The sequence below is a fragment of the Parus major genome, chromosome 2 (genome assembly GCF_001522545.3).
Source record: "Parus major isolate Abel chromosome 2, Parus_major1.1, whole genome shotgun sequence".
NCBI lineage: Eukaryota > Metazoa > Chordata > Aves > Passeriformes > Paridae > Parus > Parus major.
Genome location: NC_031769.1, coordinates 61319100 through 61337721, shown reverse-complemented (window position 1 = coordinate 61337721; position 18622 = coordinate 61319100). Strand labels below are relative to the sequence as shown.

General features: G+C 42.8%; 1 long non-coding RNA gene across 1 annotated transcript; it reads left to right on the top strand.

The window, feature by feature from the left end:
* The first annotated feature begins 10819 nt into the window (after positions 1–10819).
* On the top strand, positions 10820–18237 carry LOC117245454. Its single transcript, XR_004500161.1, has 3 exons — positions 10820–10889; positions 11246–11374; positions 18070–18237. It is a non-coding gene; the product is annotated as an uncharacterized LOC117245454 (long non-coding RNA).
* Positions 18238–18622: the final 385 nt, after the last annotated feature.

Below are 18622 nucleotides of genomic sequence, written 5' to 3'. Positions count from 1 at the left end.
GTGACAGTAATGTCATCCCTGCTCATGTGTATGCTGTTCTTTATGTATATAGGCACTTGGCATGCTTCTGAAGGAACATTTATTTTTTTATGTGTTGACTCTCTGGAGAGTTGTACCTTGAGCCGAGTAGAGGAAAAATTGAGGAAATACCATATCCCTCCTCACACCTCAGAGTCCTGTACTCCTTAGCCCAACAACCCACCCATTTACCAGACTTAGCTGCTAGTAAGTGAAGAGGGCAGAGCAGCTGCAGTGAATTAATTGGTAACTTCCAGAGCTGGGGTATTACCTGCAAAGCCTTAGAGCACTCACACACAACTCTGTGAGCACAAGCAGACCAGTGTCATCTGCTGCAAAGGGAAAAGCTGGCACAGATGCCTGGCCTGTTGTTTCTACAGCTCTTGAAGAGAAAGAGGAGGCAAATACCCTGGTACAATTACTCTCACTGCTGCCCTGGGGTCCTGTGGGGGACTTGCAGGCTTCTGGCATGGGGGCAGTGGGATGCAGCTGCCCTGGAGTGAGCTGAGCTGGAGCTGCTGAAGCCCTGCATTACCATAGAGGGCTACAGTCATTTGTGTGCTCTTCAAGTTCTTCTTGTTGATTTTAGCTGCTGGTACTGCAAAAGTGGATGCAGTCTAGTTTGGGTGGGGTCTTCATATTCCATAGCCAGCTATGACTGTAATGCATTAGGACTACAATAGGAATAATGATTTAGAACCAAACAAATCAAACCCCTGTCAATAATGATTATTTGGTCTAGGTGTTCTTAATTGTTAAAAATCTGATTGATTTTACAGAACTGGAGTGACATCTGGGGATAATTCTTTATCCTCTGCTATGTAATGTAGGAGTGTGCCAGCTTCATCAAATGGATGCACCAGCTATTCATGTGTCAGAAATACTGAGAAAGTGATGTAGGTGATAAGCTTGCCTGGAAATCATATGTTTCTTTAAATATGGTCAATAAAGGCATTTATCCTCACTGTTAAGTATCTTAAGACTAATCAAAGTACTGTCAGTACTGTCTGACAGTCTACACGACCCTTTATCAGTAAATGAGACCTGGGAACTTAAACCCCATAAGATGTCTTGATGGCTTCTCATATTTTTCTCATAAACTGCTACTGCAAAAATAATTTTGGAAGGGCTAGGAGACTCTTACATGTGCTCTTTGGTTTTATTTTTTTGGAGCCATAATTACTACTTTGGCCTGCACTGCTACTTAGTCAGTTTTCTGTGTGAAGTCACAACCTAGCTATGGAATGGGCTGGAACTCATTAAATCTGAGCAGGATGTTCAGTTCTGTAGATTTCATTTGAAAATCAGTTGGTGATTCTCATATATTATTACAAATTTACAGTTGTCCCTGGTTGGTAATTAAGTTTTAAGTCTGTCCCTCAAATTAATCTGAGTGCATACTTTAAAGAGTCCTGCCATGGCTTTGCTTTAAGTAAATTACTTACAGGAATGACACATTTGTTGCTAATCCTCCAGCCTCTTATAGCCAAATTCTGTAATTCTCTTCCAGACTGATAATTCTTTCTTATGCAAGCAGACCTACTGACTTCACATTTATTCACCCAGTTTGGACCACCACTTAAGCACATGGTTAATTGTAAACATGTGTTTAGGTCCTGTGGACTTCTGTGAGGCTTAAGTGCTGTCTTGAATAGGCATTCTTTTCCAAATTGGAGCCGGAAAATTAAATTTGTCCCCCTATATAAAAGATCAATTCAACTGCTATGCCTCCAATAGAAAGCTGAAAGTTCTGTTGGATTAAGGCAGGATATACACTTAAGGTGTAATAACTGTTGCTGAAGACCCTGTCAAGTAAACTCCTATTCTGGAAGGAACATTCATATTCAGAGATGGTAAGGGATAGCTATTTTTGATGCTATCTCTGTATGGATACAAAATGCATCTTAACTATATGTGGAAGATAATATTTTGATTTGTGTCATTATTTGAAGTGATGTGTAACTGGGATGACACTAAGGAATGTAGAGAATATGAAATTTAAGGCTAGCACAAGCAATGCTTTTATCAAGTAAAATAAAATTATTGTATTTTATTTAGAGTGAGTCTCTGCACACACTATCCCTGATGCAAGTCACGATACTGGAGCCACTGGCCTGTCAATTTTCATTAGAAAAAGGAATAGAAAGAGGCCCAAGTTCTGGCTTCTTATTTGCATGGATACATCCTGCAAATTCTGAAGGAGCAGCAGCATGGTTTCCCTTTTCTTTTAGCTCCATTTTGGTCTGACGCAGGAAACAGAGGTGGGCAAAGGTGAATGTGGGCACCTCCCTTTGCATCCCTTCCTCTGTGTACGTCTTGTGAAAGACAAGTGAGTTGCAAGCAACATCAGAGGGTAGCCTGGTGGGGGGCACTTGCCAGGACAGCACTTGTCCCATCATTTTCATGTTAAGGTCATACAGTACATGATCCACATGCTTCTGGTTTAATCCAACTTCAGGATATCAAGTAGTGCTCCCATGGTGTGAACAAGAGTGACCATGCCCTAGGGATGCTGGTAGACCTGGCTATTAAGGACCCCTTGGGGTTAGTGTGAACTGGAAGGCTCTCGATGGCTTTGCAGTAGACAATGAGTGCTCAGAGAGGAGGACAGCTCTGGCTGATGAGCTGCTGTGTTCAGGGTGCTGGATAGACAGCTTTAGATCGATCTATAAAATGGGAATGAGAACCTTTAGGTAGAGAAACAGGTTCACTGCAAGCAGTAAGTCCAAGGGATCCTACTTCTGGCACAAAACCAGTGGGAAGTAAAAGGAGTAAAAGGAAAGGTTAACTTTTGAAAACATTTTCACCAATTACTTGACTTTTCCCATGACATCAGTCCTCTCAGTTTCTATAGTCCTTTGAAGAACAACATTGCTAATAACTAACCTCATGTCTTTCATATAAATCCTAAATTTTCCTTTGAGCCTTCAAGGAAAATCACAATTTCCCCTGTGCAAAACTTTGCTTTGAATTTGGAGTCTGAAATTTTATATTTAGGATAAGGTGAGGGAGTCCTGGAAGACCAAAAAATATTTCCAAAACACTTGGCATTAGTTGTGTGGATAACATTTTAAGTGTTCACCAGCACTGCAGATTTATGCACACATGTGATGCGTGTCATGGGCACAATGTGTAGGATGTACCTAAGTATTCAGGTGTATTGTTTTTGATGCACAAGCAGAAAGCATACATCTAGGCTGTATGACAGTTCAGAGGTGCTGAGAAATATGATATTTGCACACATATTTGCCCTTCTCTCAGCAGCCTGCTTTTAGATAGCAGTCATATTTAACTCGCATCCAGAAAACATCCAGAGGTTTAAGAATACTTCTATGAGTAGCTGCAGAATGTTACACTCTGCTGGAGAAACCTTGGTAAGAAATGGGGGGCGCCTTATCTGAAGAAGGACAACCACACACTGGATCTAGTGGTGTCCAGTAAATGCTGAGATGTGGCTAGTGACTAAACCTTGAGCATCCAGGAGTGCTCGAGATGTACCTGAAAGAAGGGCTATGTGAACACCGGGTGTAGAGCTGCTATAGATCTAGGGCTGGCTTGCTGCAGCAGTGGCCCTGGAGGGATATGAGGAAAGTTGGCTGTTTCCTTAGGTCAGCCGTGCTCTTCCTTGCTAGTCCATTGGCACTCTCTATACACACTGGCCACGGGAAAGACACTGAGCAAATGTTGCAAACGCCTCAGATCTGTGTTTCCTTTAGTGGTTTGGTTCGGTGGGTTTTTTGGGGGTCTATAAAAATCTTAGCAGTTTGGTTTTTTTGCTTGTGTGATTTTTCTTGGGTTTTTTTCTGTCGTGGGTTATTTTTTTTTCCTGTGTGCACGTTGAGGCTTCTGTTTAAGGCTCTCAAAGATCAAACAAAGGAGTTGAATACACTTGCTGATGTTCCCCATTTCATGGCCTGTTGATAACTACACGATAACACTCTCCATTGGATTCTTCATTTAAAAAAAAAAAAAGTAAGAGGAAGAAGAAAAGAGCCTTTGTCAGTCTCGATGGCACTATTCACTGTTTTACCAACAAGTTACAGTGAGAACATCAGCTTCCTGTCCTTTCATTGAAGCCCATTGATCTTTCTCCCTAGTAAACAGAGCGGCTGTAGCTTTTGTTTGACTTGTGCTCCCCATTTGTGCGGTGCATTTCAGGGATGAAAAGTGCAGTTGTGGCTGTTCTGCAGAAGGAGAACCGGGACAATGGAAGTGGGACAATGAATGGGATGTGCGGTGGTTGTTAGAGAGGGACACGGGGTGGTTGGGCTGCCACCATAAACGCGGTGGTCTTTGGGGAAAGGCTGAGCAGCTTGTAAATGTGCAGGAGTAGGAGTTCAGGCTGGGCATTGCCCACATCTGCCTTTCAGTCAGCCCTGAGCAGGGCAGGACAGCTTGGAGGATGGATGGCAGGACGTGCTTGCTCTAATGAGAAAAAAAACTCTCAAGAGTGGCCAGGAGGTAGGAAGGATGTGGCAAAATATTTGAGATTTCACCCTGGCTTTCTTGTTCATTCAGTTATCAGGTAATTCCAATAAAAAATACTGTGCTTAAGGTCTCCCAGCTGAGGGAGTGTGCTGGAGCTGCAGGACCAGCTGTGGTCCTCCAGGAGCACCCGGACTACTGAGGCCCCTTGGCTGTCAGAAGCTGAGAATGGGGGAAGGCCTTTCTAGGTGGGTGAGGTACCAGCCATGGGGAAGGACTGAGGATGAACTGGCAGAGCTTGTGCCAGGGGAGCAGCTGGGCCTGTGGGGTGAGAACTCTGCAAAGAAATAAGCCTTTTTTTTCCCCTTTGCTTTTCTTTACAGTCGCTGATGCGGGTGATGCTTTAGGAAACAGAGCAGAGATGTACAGATCTGGGGTTTCCCTTCATGATTGTAAGAGGGTCCAAGGAGGTGTGACTACTGGCAGAAAGCAAATGTATGCTTTTTATGGTCTGAGGTAATGAGAAACAAAAGGATTACTTGCCCTCTCCTGCCTTTCAAGCACCATTTAAGCAAAGAAGATTTTTCTTGTTGATTTTCATTGTATGCAGGTATTTTTCTTGGTCATACTGTCTCTGTAATTTGGTAAACTGTAGTGAAAGATAAATAATACAGCAAGTCTCAAGAAAATATTTCCTGTGGAATCTCAAATCCACTGTAACGGAGATCCATTAATTTTTCTTTTGTTGTTTTAATTCAATAACAAAACTTAATTTCAGTGGGTTTCTGACCATTCTTAATTGCTCCTCACCCATCTTGCAATGATGTCCAAGAGGCCTGGCTACCAACCATAACTTTATGATGCCAGGCACTTGGTACCTACAGGACATAAAAATGAGTATGCATTGATGGATATTCACATTTAGACTTCCAAGTCTGGCGTTTTTACTAATAGCCAAGGAGAAACACTGCTCATCAGTTGAGCTCTGAATGTAGGCCATGCTACTTTTCCTCCAAAAGTGTGTAGAAAAATTGCAGTAGGTCCAAGGTGCATCTTTACTGATATTGGTATCTCTGCAGATACTGCTGAGCTGCATCAATGGATTTGGATAATTCCTGTTAACATAAAGAAACTTAAGCAGAACTTTGCAATTGTGTGAGTTTGAACAACTTACTTTTTCTTCTTTTTTTCCCCTTTTACAACTTGAAGTTGACCTTGCTTCTCAGGCATAGTCTTTACATGTAATTGGCTAATGTATATTTCCCGTAACTTGTAGCACAAAACCTTTGGAACATAATTGCTCTAGACTGTTTCTGAGTCAAATAACTTGTTTTTGTGCAGAGTGTGCTAAATATGGGAAATTTCAGAACATATTTGTAAAAAAAAAATGGATTGTTCATCATCTACAGGGTCAAACAGGGTTAAAAGGTTGCAGTGACTAAAATCTTGTGTGTCAAAATAATTTTTCAAAAAGCAGAATCTTATCTCTTCAGAGATTTGGCACAGCTTTGTCACAGGATAACCCTCTCTTCACTGAGATGTAGCTTTCATTTTGGGCAGTGTTCAGTTGTCCAAGATAGATTTTGTGAGAAGCGTTATGAGGCTTGGGCTCTTGTAAAATATTATGTTACAGCAGAAATTAGATTTTAAAATCAGAGACTGTACAATTTGATAAATAGTTGTACTTACATTAAACATTTGTAAGTTTTTATTTAATAGTATGTTTGAAATATCTCTAATGTGCATGCCATGGTGAGAACTAAATTGTAGAATTTTATACAGAACATGTATATCTCTCAGCATCTACTAAGGTAATTTGATGGTCAGTTAATGCAATATGCACCTCTTGTCCTTATGGAGGGTGTGAACCTAGAGCACACACACTTCTGCAAAGATAATGCTTGTCTTGAATTCCCCTAGTGATGCCTCACAGCTGACTGTTGTGGACCTGGGAGTTCTTAGCCTTGACTTGTATGAGTGGCCTCATTGATTTCACAGGATAAATCAGAGCTGGAAAAACTTAGAAATAGGCAGAAGCTTCTGAGCCAGTGCCTAAGGAAAGGGGAGACTGAGGGGAATGCTGGTAATTTATTTCAACAGTACTGCTCAGGTGTTACCCAATTGCTTTTCACTCTTGGGATCCTTCCCTTGCTTCCTGATAACTTCTGGGTGCACAGATAATTTCAAGAATAGCCACAAAACTATTGGGCAATCCAGGATGCTTTCTTTGCTTCTGGGGTGCACCCAAGGTGCTGGGCAGATGGTTCTGGTCACCTCTGTCCCCTGGGCCAGGCAGTGGTGGGTGGCATCTCCTGCTAAAGGAGAGGCCTGTCTGCAGTTACGGAAGAATGCTTATTCTGCTGGATGTTATTAATCAAAGCAGATTTTGGCCAGGATAAAAGGGTAAACAACCTTCCTCCTCTTCAGCACATGCTGTGGGAGGCTTCCAGCCCACAGAAAGTCAGGCTCTCTACTATGCCTTTCCTGTGAAAGACAGGGGCCCCTGCCGCACAAAACCTCACTCCTGGATTGTGAAGCAAGTCAAAATCAGGAAGGAAAAAATAAGGGGTTTCTTACATCTATCACAGACCCTCTGGTAGTACTCACAACTTGAGCTGAAAGCATAGTCCAGTGCCTGGCAGGCGATGGAGGGATGAGGGTTTTGGGGAGACATTGAGCTGGGGAGCTCTGCCCTGTCACTTCAACTTCTCCTGCCCATCCCTCTCTTCTTGATTTTACTTGTTGCCTCCAGGTTGGGACCCCCTGGTGGACATCACAGGTGTTTTTTGGCAAGGGCAGATCCCACATTTTACAATGGCATTGATTTCAAGTTCTGATTGCTTTTGTCCTGAGTCCTCTTTACTCCTGTTCTTCTTCTCTCTCTTTTTTTATTGGTATTCCAACTGTGTGATTAAAAATGGACATGGCTTATTAAAACAATGTTGCTTGCTATCAGGGGCTTGCATTAGTATTAGGGAAGGGGGGCTGTAATTATCTTTCCTAGTGTAAAGAAAATGGGGCTGAGGGATGGGGTAGTGATTAAGTAAAGGAAAAGGATGACAGGCGGTATATATCCAGCCATGACTTCTCCTCTTCAAAGGCAGGCTGTTTTCTAGGTGCTTACATTTGCCCGAAGAATTTGGGGGATTAGCACAAATTGTGACCTAATGAAGCAATGAAACTTTTCATGTTGCTGTTTTCCTTGTGGGCAGTTTGTGCTGTAGCCCTTAGGTATGCTCCAGGCTAAGATGCTGTCAGGTGGAGCAGAAGGTGATGGATCCCTCCATCTCTCCTGTCTGCCTTGCCATCCTGCACGTACAGGGTGTGCTTACAAGCCATTTGATTGTATTGGAATTTGCCTTTTTGGTTTTTCTTGACTGTTGTAAGAAACTCTGATAAGAAAGTGGGGATGGCTGCTGTTTCTAATGCATGTTCACATGCCTTGGTGTTTTTTGGGAGGCTGTATCTGAGGCCTTCTGCTTTAAGTTGATGTGTCTCTTCTAGTGCCTTGCTCTAAAAGATATCTGTTGCATAATTGTACTGTAAAGAGTTATTGCTGAACAGCTGGATTGCAGGGAACAGGGATGTGCTTTAGGAGGGTTTAGTGGGAGGGGAGGTGTCAGCAGGTTGACAGAGCTGGGAGGGGATTATGATGCATACAGTGGTGAAAAGCCACCCAGTATTTATTAGGATTGTCCCCTTCCTCTTATGGAAGGCCAAGCCTGCTCTATAAGGAAGAATTCACACAGTTGGAAAGTAGGACCCCAGCAGAACTTCCTGCAAATATCTCAGGTTGGGGATCATAAGGCCTTTGTTTTAAAACACTTCTGTGGTAGTCAACATCTTCCACTTAGTTACCCTGGCTGTGGGCTTATGCAGATTCAAGTGCATAAAGGTTGACCCAGTAAGTAAATCCCTGTGCACATGTAAATCCACGATGAAATGCAAGATTTTCAGTTTTGTTTTTTTTTTTTTTCCTACAGCAATCTCATGCAGGAGTCCTCTGGTACAATACGATGCCTTTGCAATAGTCTGTAACTAAAATGACACTAATCACAATGCAAAGACTTGTGCATAGAAGTGCATGCAACTTACTGCACTAGGCTGAGTTGCTTTGATTAGACTTTAAAATCAACTAAAGCTATATTTTGTTTTTTTCCATGAGGGCCTTACTTCAGAGTCACTAGAGCAATTTTGAATGTATTCAAAGATACTAGTCAAGACCTTTGTTCAAACTCATTTATTGGGAAAGATATGGTGATTGAAGCTGGTTACAGATTGCTAAACAGTAACTTTTAAAAATATTATTTATTTTTTAACTGAAACTTTTAAGACAAATTAGGCTCCTGTTTCTTGATAATGGCAACTCTCCTGTCAGCTCTGTTTTCCTTACCATTTGTCTTCAGGGAAGGCATGCTGTAAGGAAGAGAAATCTATATAAGGTGAGCTGAAAATAATCTAGGATTCTAACAATAGCTTGAAAAACTGCAGAAATTTTCATGACGCTTGAGACATAAAATATTTGTTTTCACTTGTCAATCTTTCCTGCCTTGCTGTGTTGGTCTCAACTGCTGGCATTGCAGAAGCAGAGAGCTTTCATCACTTATGCTGAAAGTTTTAGGAAAAATGTCCTCCTGTAGAGCTGGATACCATGGGGATAAAAATGCAAGTGGGTAGCCCATCTTAGTGCTTTGGATTGTGAAGGAATGGCAACAGATATCTTAGCACTGGTGTCAGAAAGAAGGCTTCCCAGTAGCATAGGAAATGGTGCTCCTTAGGCAAAGATGATTTATTCTCCTCTTGAAGATTTTGGAGACCAAACTGATGCTTCCTGAGGCAGCAAAAGTCTGACTTCAGGTCACTTTATGCTTTGCATATTTTTTAAACCTCACAGCCCAAATGTAAGATTTTAAAAGACAGAAGGCCTCTGTAGTATGTACATACAGATGTATCTCCTAATTTGACATCTTCACCATTGAGCTGGTCCTGTGATGCTTGTGGTGGAATGAAATGCAGACACTGATAAGGCTGTGATTATTTTTAACAGCAGCGCAGTGGGAAGGAGCGGCTGCTTGGATGCGGCGACAGAATCGAAGCCAGCTGTAGCAGTGAAAGTCTCACAGGGTTAACCACAAAGTCTGCCTGCAGCTGCTGCAGCTCAATACTCAGCATTCACATGCAGCCTCACCAAACTGCCTTGTGACATTTTTGATTCATGTCAGGGACAGAGTACCATTGTTGGGGGGAAAAATAACTGTTTTATAAAATGTTCTGCAGGCTTTCAGTCATTTCAGTTTCTATTCTCTCTTCTGTGCCACTCTCAAGGTTCGAAAAAAGTTCTCGCTTTGCTATTCCACTCACTGCTTAAAAAAGTGTTTCTGGCTTGATTTCTTTTATTATAGAGCAAGAGCTGCTCCTTAATGCTCAGGGAGAGGCCAATAGTGGGCCCTATTCTGCCTCAGTCATGTTGCTGTGACCTTTAGGGTTAGAGGGACCTGTGTCTCTTGGTGGTGTAACTAGCAGGAGAAGCAACAGCATGCTTTTGAAAGCAGGAAGGATACTGGGGTTCAGAGGGAAGGGCGTCCCCTTTTGTAGCAGCCAACTGGGAAGGATTTCTTGAGTGATTACTCTTTGCTGTAAGAACAGGGCTGCCTGCTGCAGGTCTGCTGTCAGACCATCAGCTTGATTGCTCTGATCACACCAGTGCAGTGGGCTCTGGGGATGGAGGCTCTGCTCCTTTACTCTTTTCAGTGCAGAGATAAAAAGCCTCTTTGTTTTTCAGATTTATGGAAAAGTTTTAAATTGTTTGTCACTCATTGCCCTGGATAACCCCATACTGTGCTGCTAGTTGGAGCTCCAGGGCTGAACACCTAGGGCTGACTGGGACAATGGGACAGTATGAAAAGGGCTTTTCCTATTCTCATTCCTCTGAAGGAAGTGCTACTGAAGGCCCTGAATGAATTTTCACGGCTTTAATGGCTCATTTGCTTCAAGAACGTACAAGTACAAGGATTTGCAGTTTGAGAAAACAAATTAAATTGGTGCTGTTTCTTCTTTTATATTTCACCTTTTCTTCCAAAGGATTCATTCCCCCCTCCCCCCTTCCCCCCCCACCCATACAGATGCTCAGATGGGGACAGCTTGAAAAAAATGCCCTAGTGAAAGGTTAGGTTGGTTTTTTTAGGGGTGTTTTTTTGTTTTTAAAAAAAAGAAAAGGTTGGTGCCAAGGTGACCCTGAGTACAATTTCCCTGAAGCCAAGGTGTGTTGTTAATCCCTTGATTCTGCCCGTTCAGGGCTCCATACAGAAAGATTTCTGGAGAAAGACCATGATATTGGGTCAAGATTCTCCTGACACAGCAAATGCATCTGTGTTTCAGGCCTGATTTGAGCATGGAATTCAAGCTTTCTTTCAGTGGCGATCTGACTTGCAGCACTCAGGGCACAGGTAATGGCCAGCTTTTATTCTCTGGAAGCCCCAGGTGGTGGGGAAATTACTGAGCACCCTGCAAAATGCAGGACACAGCAACCTGGCTGGGGTGTGAGGGTCTGAGCTTGGTGGGCTTGTGCTCTTCCATCCCTCTGCCTGAATAATGAGCTCTCCTGAGACAAACAGCCCCGGGGAAGTCACTGGTCTGGACCCCTGATCTGCTCACAGCACTTGGGAGCCTGAGGTGGTGATGGGTGCCCCGGTGCTGTGCTCCTCTGGTGCTCCTGGTTATGCAGTATCCAGGCCAGCTCCTCAGGGAGCCGGTTCAGAGCCGACAAAGCTTATTAACTCCGGCTCTGTGCTGTTTGAAACAGTCTAAAGTGCCCCAGGACTAGGAGGAGCAGGATAGCACTTTACGTGGAGCATTGCACCCATCCAGAGCTGGCCTGGGAGTCTCTGCATCCTGCCAGACTTCATCCACAACCTGGATAGAGCACCTGCAGGTAATTGGGAGCTGGCTGTGCCTGACCGGAGGGCAGTGTCAGGTTAATTAGACATCTGCAGGCTGTTCTTAAAGCCTTTTCCTTTGCAGTCCCAAAATGGGGAACTTTTTAATATAAAAGAAAAAGGCTTTTTCCCCAGATTGGCACAGAACACTATTTTTACTTAATTGAAGACTGGTGTGGACTGATTTAATCTCTTAATAATTTCCCTTTCTCAGGTACTAAAACCTATGGCTCAGCATGGCTTTTCTGATTTTCCTGTTCTTTGGTTTGCTTTCCATATTTTGCATTCATGTATTTTCTTCCCAGATTCTTAATATGCTTAGCCTGTTAAGACGAATATAAGATCTTTATAGTAGCATCTGAGATCATAATCTGTCTATATCAAAGGCCAGAATTATTCCCTGTTGTTTGTAAAGGAATTATTTAATAAGTAATCCTTGTAAGTGTCAACATTACACATGAGATGACATAACACTTGGGGAAAGTAAGGACTAAGCCAATATTCCCACACCAGCTTCAAAGCTAAATATGCTTTCACATACAGATGCTTCCTATTTCTCATCTGTGGCTTCTGTTTCCTCCTAATTGGAGTTGACACTGGAAGCACCAGTTCTCCTTTTCCTCCTCCTGGATGTTTTGATTGGAATGTTAATACCGTCCTCCTTCATTACCAGGCTCTGTGGAGTGGTGTGCCACGTGGTTTAAGGTATAGGATTGGTTTTCCCGTGGAAGCTTAGCATGCTGCAATGTCAGAGGTGTTAATTTACAGCTGTCTACTTGCTGCACAACAGTCTGAGACCTTGCATACCTGCACTTTTGGGAACAATAGAAATCCAGGCTCAGGTTTTGCCATTCTGGCCTATCTGGCCCAAAAGGGAACTTTTTGCATTGAATGAGCTCAGAGAGAATCAGACTGTTCTGCAAGTAAAATAGTGAAATCATGATGCTGAAGATGCGCACACACAATTTCTCCCTCAGAGTGTTTCTACAGATTGAAAATATCAATCTCTGAAAAAAACTGAGTATTGGCCCCTGGGTGGCAAAGAAATTCCACAAAGACTAAAGAAGGCTTCTGTTTCCTGCATAATCTCTCCCCATTTTTGCTTCATGCATCCCTCCCAGACAAATCCAACCTCCCAAGAAAAATTAATACATTTCTGTGGTGTGAATTCAAAACATCAAAATGTCATGGACAGTTAATCCTTTCTGCTAGTAAGGCAAGTCTGATCAAAACTTCTTTAATCTTTCCCTTACCAAAGTAACTTCTGAGGTGAGGTAGTAAAGAAAAGGGAAAAAAACAGGGAAATGTTTTGTGCCAGTGTAGATGCTTCTGTCCCAGCTGTGGGTCTGCAGGTCCCAGGGTGCCTGCATCCTCCTGGGGAGCTGCGTAGCTTCCAGGAAACCGTAGTGATTTCTTGAGAGCTTACAAACTTACATTATCTCTTCTCTGAAATCACTGTGAAGATTTTAAATCACTGGCTGCCAAATGCATTTATCCCAAGGGAGAAGATTTGATATTTCCCTGCAAAGACATGTCTTGCAGTCCATTAGGGTTGGGTGTGAAGCCACCCATGATGCTGCCGAGTCCAAGGTGGCAATCACTGCACCCAGGGCCCCGCTGAGCCCAAATGTTTGGTGTTTGGCTCTGAGCTTTCCTTGCCCATGGGCTCCCTGTGTGGGTGAAGGCAGATTTTCATCTCCTTGCAACTGTATTGCCCAAATGCAAATCCTCAGAGCTGATCTGAAAACGAGTGTCCTCTAATGAGGGGCTGTGGGGGTCTTTGCAGGTCTTTTGGGTCAAGGTCTCCCTTGCCTTGTGCTGTGCTTGCACAGCTGATCTGGCTGAGACTGCTGTCATGTGGCACTGCAAAAGCCCTAATGAAGTAACAATGCCTGAATCCAAGAGGGCTGAGGACAACTTTCCCCTACAAGAGTATGGAATAGTGACACAGGGATCCCTGCTGCCCCAGTGCTGACTTGCCAAGTAGGAAACCCTGCCTTGTTCCTCCTATGTTTTTTCAAGATCTCTTTGGCTCTGCCATCAGCGTGTGTCTCTAGGCATATACAGGTGCCATAAAGCCTGGAAAGTAAGGAGGCTGTTTTGTAATGTCCCTACACAAGTGAAAACTCTATGGAATCTTAGCACTCACATGAAAGAGATTTATTGTTACTGCGCTTTGCAGACAAACTGGTGGAAAACAGTGATCCAATATGGACTTCTGGAGAGTGTAGAGGATCCTCAGGATCACTTGCATGGCATCTGTCCTCTTTTCCATGTGGCTCAGAGGTGACTTGTTATGATCAGGCTCTTCTTGACCTTACATGAGTTGAGACAAATGCCTTCAGTACTGGTTTACCTGGAAAGCCTGGCTTTGTCCTGTGCCCTTCTTGTCCTTGCAGTTGTCCTAAATTAATCCTTCCTGTATCCTGCTGGGTGTTAGGTGGGTATTACAGGCCAAGGTGTCTCACAGGGTCAGGACATCGTTGGCATAATAAGAGAACAGCAGTTGTCTTGAGATAAAGCTGTTCTTCAGCTTTTTTTTTAAAACTTTTGTCACTGGATTCATGGGTTTTCCACCTCTTTTTTAGAACCTTTCATATGAAGTATATTGTTCCAAAATGGTTGCTCTAAGTGTTCATTTTAGCTAGAGTGAATGACTCAGGGCTAATTTTTTGCTTTATTATTTAGGTTGCAGTCTTGTAAAATGGCTATTTTTAGAAAGTAGTGAGGAATCCTATACAGATCACAGTGCCTGCTCTCAATTTCTTGTTAAAGCTGAATAATTTTTACTTTGGTGGAAACACAGCAAAGACAACCAGCACGGGCATAGGAGGCTGTATGCAAGCTTAATCTGAAACTGTGTGAGGTCTCTTGTGGTCCAGACCTGTTCTTTTCTCTAATAGACACTGTAGCGATAATTGTGTTATTGCTTTGCACGAAGGACAAGCGGTCTCCAGGGACCAAGATGACTCCATCAAAATAATTTCCAGAATTGATCTAAATGGCATTTGATGCAAGTATATTTTTTAGAGGGAAAATACAATGGCATTAGCCCAAAAACCTGGGGGACAGACACCACCTTCCAACACGTTTGCATGCCAGCTTGTGTGTCTACTGCCATATGAATATGTCAATTACCTCTTCCAAATTTCCCAACTCTTTCTGTTATCACAGTGTTCTTTCTGGAAATATGGATGCAAAAATATAAAATAGATGAAGTTATATTAAGCCTTTTGCCTTATCTTCAGTTCTTGAATTCTCAACAGTAGTTTTCTAGAAAAGTGATACTCTCCTTATCTATTTGTTAATTCCTACCACGTATCGCAAGGAATTCCTGCAAATTCCCATCAGCCGTGACAAACTTATCTTGTAGACCTATGTAGTGATTTTGATGGCTTTACAGACCTGTTTGTTTTGTTCTGAACTAAATTAATAGCACTGTGATGGCCCCACTCTAGCACTGAACTTCTAAACCTCCCCTAATATACTAATCAGCGTGTCAGTAGAATATTCTTTCTGGATAGAGACAAGCCCGGTGAAACGGATTAGACATTCACATGGCATTGTATAATTCAGAGAGCAGGCATGGTGCATATGATTTGCATTAATAGCCTCTACTGCAGCAGCTTCTCACAGGTCTCTCTCATTAGATCATATGTGGAAGCTTCCAGACTGTCAATCAATTACAGTAATTTCCTTTTCCATATTTATTCCATCACGATCATTGACAGTTACCATTAAGTGACATTAATACAATACAATACCACCTTGCATTTTCCAGTGCTCCTCTTACAGGGTTAATGCATATAAGGCTGAGAGGCTTCATTACATATGGAGAAGGTGTCTGCTCTCCCTAGCTCAGCAAAGTGTGGCTCCCCTGTGACAGGGAGGAGGATGGAGCACCTTGTGCCACGGTGTCTGGCAAGCCCTGTGGGGTGCTCAGGTGTGGGGTCTGCTGGCTTGCCATGGAGGTGGCTCCTGTCCAATGGTGAGCATAGGGTGCCATGAGAAGTCGGCAGACTTGGTCAGAATAGAAGAAAACTCAACTGCAACAGGTTGGTGGAGCTTGTATGGCATGTTCAGGTGCCTCAGCAAGCACCTTTTAGTATGGCTGTGGTTACAGATGCCTTATCTTGTTTGATGCTGTTGGACCTTCTCAGTGAACTGACATGAACCAAGTTCTCACATGTAGCAGCTAACACCTAGGCATTCTTGTCAGAGAAACCAGAGCTCTTTTTTCATCCTTCCAGCCCTCCCCTTTGTGTCCCACTGGCCGCTTAAAACCGTCTGTCCTGTCCTAAATAAGCAAGGTTCAGAATTACCAAATCCCGGTAGCAGTAGCATCCTCCACTGAATAGGCACAGGCCCAGCAGCACCAGAGCAGGGCAGACTTCATGTGCTTCAAAAAACCAAAAGGGTTGGTGTAGTCATGCTGTAGCTAATGACCAGGTGGCAGCTGAAGGAGGCTCCTCCTGGATCTTCCTTTGAAAAATCTGTTAGAGTACCTGTGGTGAAAACTGAAACTAGTGGTCTCAGCCTTCCTGTTTGAGATACATCTTCTGGACGTCACCTTGAAATTACTCTGAGGGGACAAACTGGGAGTATGAAACTTGCTGGCAAATGTTATCTGAGAAATATGTGTGTAAAAAGCTACTTGAGCAAACACTGCATAGTGAGTCAGCTGGAGCACTGCACGTGCTTCTGGCCATTGCTAGCTTTTGTTAGCTGATGTTTGCAAAGATGTTTCCCATGGACTTAGAAAGGCTTTTAGCCACACTGCACAAGTTTTCTTAGGTTTTCTTGGTTCTTAGATCTCTGATGTCCTGCCAATATATTTAGAGACATAATCTTAAGTTTGGAAGGTGTTCTTTGGGCTGGGTGGGAAAGGAAACATATCTTTTGCAGACCAAGAGAAAAGGAACTGGTTCTGTATCCCCTATGGACTCTGCAACATCCCCCCCTCAGTCAGTTTCCCCATACTGTACTGAAAGTGCTGTCTGAAGAATGCAGTGAGCATCTTTTTCATTTTTGCTGCCTTTGTGCTAGGGACTGCTTCTGCCCCTTTTCAGTCTTGAGGTGCTTTTCCCAGCTCGCTGAGCTGACATGATGAGATTCTTTTACCACTCATCAGTAAACACTTCATCAGCAATTCTGCACATGCCCAAGGGTGTTTCCTCTCTTTTCTTTGCTGAATTTTCTGGTGCTTCTTTCTTCTTCATCTCTCCTGCTAGGATGGACAATTTTCCAGTTATTCCCATCTCCCTCTTCTTTGATACATGTCAGAGACTAAGAAGGATCAGTCACCACTGTGTCCCCATTCAAGACCCTCCTAAAGCTATTGCTGCCAAATATGCTGGATGTCTTCTTTCCCACAGTGCTCCACTTCCACTCTTGTCATTCATGGGTAACAGTTCAATGATCTTTCCCCTTCTCTGTCCACTGAGCTCATTTAAAATCCAAACAGTTTCTGGCTGTCAGCTCTCCTGTTTGTGACTTCCACTCTGTTTACTTCTCCCTTCAAAATCTTCCCTGTCACCTCTCATCTTCAGAATTGTCAGTGCCTAAGACATTCATTTCATTGCCCCTCTTTTGTTCTCATCCACAGCTTCTTATTCCTGTCCACGAGTTTGCAATTGAGAGGGTCCCCACAGTTTGTTATGCTGCCATCCTATTATTTTAGGTAGGCTTCTTGCTTAAGCTTTCCCCAGGACTGGAGTGGTCTTGGCTTCTGGTATTCACCCCTCAGGCTGTACCTCCAAAATCTTCTTTGTTGCTTTATAATCAGTTCTGTAGCTGCATGAATTTCACATAGTGCCTTTCCACGGTTTTAGGGTAAAGAGTTTTGCTCACAATTATAAACAAATTTCTCTCTAGATAGGAATGACCTGAAATCTGAATTTCCCTTACATTGCAGTTGTTACATCCAGATTTTAGGATTCTGACTTACATAAGCACGTGCTAGGCGTGAACTTTGGATGCACTGCCAGACTTTTCCCAAAGGTTTGAGTGGCAATCACATCACAGCTCTTGCTTTCGCCCAAGCTGCTTTTCCCCCAAGATAGATAATGTCCTCAACTTGAGTGCTGGTTAAATAATACTTAGGAATCTATTCAAATGTGAGTTGTTACATCTAGCAAATTATATACTTGGGAGTTTTGAGCACTTTTTATCAAATTTTACTGAGTTACATTTGATAACTAGTTGTAGTTAATGTTACGCATTATTTTCCTGATCACGCAGTTATTTGAGAATTTGGCAGCTTGATTTTGTTGATTCAAAATGCAATCAACATAGTATTTTTTATTTATAGTATGCATGATATTGATTTCTGACATTTGTTTCAAGAAACGTTTCCATAAAATTCAGTATTTGTACAAGAATTGCGTACTTGTCTACTCAAGTAATAAGACAGTGTTTTGTGTAATTGTGATCATTTAATGTAGGTATTAATAAGTCAAGCTCAGTGTATTAAAAGTGATTTTGGGATAAAAACATATGAAACTTGGTATAATAGACAGATGAGTCTTGGAATAATAACTATGACTGCTGTATATTCTGTGAGTTGAAGAATACTCAAGCTCTGTCCTAAGAATAATTTCCTTCCTTACAATTATAATTTTATGATGGATTATGGTCTATTGTTCACTGAAAAATTATATTCACTGGAATTACTACATTTCCATTTACACAGGACTTGCTTTAGTGGAATACATCTTCATGGAACAACAATATGAAAGATGTGAAGGACTTCCCACGTGGCTGGCAATCTGAAGGGAAGAGACACAGAAGATACTGCACCCCCTGTACAGTTTAGGTGACCTTCTTTAAAGTCTGCTGATGAAAAGTGCTAAATGTTAAGTACTGGACCCTGTTAAAGGTTGGATGTTGTTATTACAATTACCTGCTTTTGCCAAGCTTGATCTAATGATGCTGCAGCTAGGGGCAGATTTGTGTTGCTCGACATAAGAGACACACAAAACAGCTCCTGAACAGTTAAGTGGTGTGCCAACCCCTGGAAGCAGAATTATCCTGAAGACCTTTAAAATGTTGTGGGGAGTGCATGCACTGACTGAAGTCCCATAGGATGACACCAGGGAGTGGGATGCGTGGAGTAGTTGGGTGAGAGCTGTCACGTCCTCTTGGAGCAATTGTGTAATGAGATATATGGGAGGGCTCAGCGATTTCTTAATGACTCGAGTGCTGCTTCAGGAGAACATTTGTGTAAGCTGTGGAACAATGCGTAG